Here is a 4,261-nt window from a genome sequence, read left to right as displayed (position 1 = left end):
CCTAACATCTCCCTGTGTGGGGCTTTTACAGGAGTTCAGCTCTGACCTGGCCATTCCCTAAGCAAGACCTGAGAGAACTCTCCCCTCCTATGATTTAAGAGATAGCAACAGTTGTTTTATTAAGCAGCTTATGCAAACTGACCTAATGTCTAAATGTCTAAACCAAAGTAAGGAAGGATACGTAGTAATTGTATCACACACACAAAAAAAGTCTCCAAGATTCATTCAGAAGCAGAGAGGATGAACTCAGGTTAGCTGCATATAACAAAAGGTATGAGGATGATGCCTTACATTTAAAAATAGAGTTGAGATGTAACTTTCTTCATACCTGTATATTGGAAAGCTATGTGCATATTCACAGACATATCATCTTTAATGTATTTTAATTACTTCTTTTATTTTTGAGATTATAGTATTATTACTCTATTCTAATTCTTCCCCTTTCTTGTATCCAATCCCTTCCATATACCTGTTCTTACTCTCTTTCAAATTCGTTGCCTTTTTTTTTTTTTTTGGTCAATTTTAGATAGATAGATAGATAGATAGATAGATACATACATACATACATACATACATACATACATATGTAGATGGATTCATAGATAAATGATTGATAGATAGATAGATAGATAGATAGATAGATAGATAGATAGATAATTTCTAAATGCAACCCTAAATAAAACCTGCTCGGTCTATATATAATGTTACTTGTATATTCTCAGGGATAGCCAATTTGGTATTGAGTAATCAATTGGTATGCTCTTCTCTAGGGAACACTCTTTATTGCATTGTCAGGATCCCTCAGTTGCCTACAGTACTTTGTGTCAGGTTCAGGCCTCATGGATTTTCCCTCCAACCACTTTGTCATGCTTATTCTTATTGTTGTCCATCTTCTGCTCGTGTTTGAGGCAGTCATGTTGATGAGACTTTATGGGTGTAACTTTAGACATTCCTAAAATACACAACCTTAAGGACAGGGAAGTTGTGGGTCTTAGAAAACTGCACTTTACTAAACCATCTTAATCCTTAACTGTATCTTAATATCTGTCCTATTATCCAAAGATGACTGTAGTCTTTGCCCTTCATCACAAAACTTCTCCTTGCAACAGATGGGACTATTACAGAAAGCTACAACCAATCGAAATACAGAGTTATGAAGCCCAGTTGTGATGCATTGAATAGATATGTCCCCCAAAGACTCATATGTTTGAATGCTTGGCCATATGTAACGGCACTATTAGAAGGTGTAGCCTTGTTGGAGCTGGTATGGCATTGTTGGTGGAAATGTGTCACTGAGGGGTGTGCTTTGAGATCTCCTATACCCAAGCTATGGTCAGTGTGGCACACAGTCTCTCCTTGTTTCCTGCAGTCAAGATGTAGAACTCCCAGCTTTGTCTCTAGCACCATGTCTGCCTGGATGCTGCCATGCTTCCTGCTGTGATAGAAATGGACTAAACCTCTGAAATTGTAAGCTAGCCCCAGTGAATTATTTCCTCTACAAGAATTGCTGTGGTCCTATTGTCTCTTCACAGCAATACAACCCTAAGACACCAGTCCCAAGGGATATATTTACAAGTCAATTCCTGCATCCAAGGCTTAGGAATCATTTTGGAAGGAAGAAGAGATCAGAAATACTGAATAAGCCACAGAAATGCTGTTTTCCATGAGCTTTAATATTAAGCACTTAAAGTGGTTAAATATTAACTGCTTAAAGGAAATGTATTTCTTTATTTCTCTTTGTCATATTAGAAAAAAACACTGGAAGGGTTATTGTTGTTAATTTGGCAGAAGTTAGAATCATTAGGGAAGGAAGTCTGTATAAAGGACTATCCAGATATGGTTGTTTTTTGAACATATCTGTGGAGGATTATCTTGATTATATTAATTGATCTGAAATTTGTCCATCATGCATGGAACCATTCCCTAAGAAGAGGATCCTGGTCTGTATATGAGTAGAAAGCAGAACTAGCATAATTGTTATTAGAGTTGCTTTTTTGTTGCTGTGAAAATACTCTGATGAATGCAATTTAAATAAGAAATAGTTTACTTAGGCTATGGTTCCAGAGAGATGAGCTTAATCACAGCAGAAAAAGCATGGCAACAGGAGCAGAAATCTGAGAAATTTGATTTTCATATACATGCAGGAAGCAGAAAAAATCATAAAGTAGTATAAGACAACAAAATTCAAAACCTACACCCAGTGACATACTTCCTCAACAAAACTCTAACTCATAAAGGTTTCATGATCTCCCCCAAAAAGCACCATCTGAAGTGGAAATTTCTGGTTTCTTTGGTGATTCAGTTGTGTCAGCAGGGATAGCTTGATTTACTCTCAGACACCATTCTTGAATCAGCATTGGCAGTTGGATAGAGAAGAAACCGCAAGGCTCTGCCAACTGGCCTGATGTTTTTCTGAAAGCTGTCTTATGAGAGGATGTTTATGTTGAAGCAGACAAAAGAGGGTGTTTTGCTGAGAACAGATATGTGGTGTTTTTCTGGAAGCAGCCTGGAAAAGGTGCATGTGACAATTTGTTAGCGCAGATGCTTAAGAGAGCACTGATGTTTGGAAAGGGTATAAACATAGCCCAACAGACAGTAGATGAGGCTGTGTTGTGTTGGGCCACCTTGCCACTCTTTGTTGGTCATCATTTGTTGTGACTTCATAGAATTTCTGGTGGTGTTCTGGCAGCTTCTTGCCGCTTCCACAAACTCAGGCCAATCAGCAGAGCCTTGAGGTTTCTTCTAGATTGAACTGCCACTGCTGATTCAAGAATGGTGTCTGAGTGTGGATCAAGCTACCCCTGCGGATGTGTGACCTGAACTGCTGAAATCCTGACAATGCAGATTGGATTCACTCCAAAGAACTATTTCTAAACAGGTCCACAATCTCCTTTGCCCTATTAACCTTTCCTTTCCACTCTCTCTGATGGGTGGTGGGTTAGAAGGGAGGTTAAAGCACTTAAGTACATTTATTAAAGAAAGGTCTTGAAAAATGTAAGTCTACAGCCACCAACAAGGAAGGAAGTTTCAAATACATGAGCCTGTGTGGGACATTTCTCATTTCAGCCACTCTCTACTTTCTATTGTGCCTTTGTAGCAGGATATGTTCTTCCTTGTATTTGCAGTAGAGTTCAGTGATTGGGCAGTAGAAGAGGAGGTGGAGCTGGGGGAAGGAAAGAGGAAGGGGAAGAGAGAAGAGGGGAGAGGAGGGAGGAGGGCTAACAACCATAGAGGAGGACAGATGGGTCAAAACCAGTCCTGTGTAACAATTTATATCTAAAGGTTAGATATTGGGTAAAAATTCTAATTGTGTGGGCATCTTGTTAATTGAGCATTTCCAAATATATAAATCTATTTGGTTAATCTTTAAACTTTAAAGTCTCATTTCTACCGGGTACCACGGGCATAGCGGGAGTGGTCTGGGCTCAGCCAAGCCTTATGGGGGTGATGTAGATGAACCAGGAGCCAGCTGCCACGCTGGCATCTTGTGGGTCTAGTTGTGATACGCTTGGCCTCTAGCCACTTCTAGCTATGGTGCACATGGCTTTTGGCCGCTTCTAGTGCTGAACATGGCTGTGGGAGCTAAGCAGAGTCGCCCTGCCACCCGCACCATGGATTTTCTAAATATTACCTGTTACATGCATTCACTGTGACCAGCTGCTTCATAGTTCAGCTGTCTTGACTGTCCCATTATGACGGACTGTATCTTGAACTGTGAGCCAAAATAAATCATTTACCCTTATATCTCTTTTGTCAATGTATTTTTTATTACAGCAACAGAGGAAAAAAAAACAAGACAAAGTGTTAGTGTGTGAGGGCTGCTTTTTTTCAGTTCTTGGTACCCAGAGCCCCATTTTTATGTTAATAATTGTCAAACAATGACTTCATAGTAATCACATTATATATTATGTCATTAGTTGCTCAGATCCCATATTCTATGATGTAGGTACTATCATGGTTCCTATTTAAAGGTAAGAAAATGTAGATATAAGCAGAACAATTTGATGCTATCGTTCAAGTTTCTGAATCTTCATCCTACACTTTTGGAGGCTTTGTTTCTATCTGTTTACTGGGAGCTTGGAGATACAATAGGGTGTTAGAGCATGCTTCGGGGAAAGAGCTGATATTTGAGTGTCTCTAGTGGGATCACAATCTGTGTCTATCCATTCCTAAAAGTGTGTTTTTCAGAGGGAGCTATTATTGTAGAGTACTTTTTAAAACTGCACATTTCCTATGTAATAGCCTCATATCAAAGTATTAC

The sequence above is a fragment of the Arvicanthis niloticus genome, chromosome 4, assembly GCF_011762505.2.
Source record: "Arvicanthis niloticus isolate mArvNil1 chromosome 4, mArvNil1.pat.X, whole genome shotgun sequence".
In the NCBI taxonomy this organism is placed as follows: domain Eukaryota; kingdom Metazoa; phylum Chordata; class Mammalia; order Rodentia; family Muridae; genus Arvicanthis; species Arvicanthis niloticus.
The sequence above is the reverse complement of the archived record's forward strand: the minus strand, read 5'-3'. Positions refer to the sequence as shown.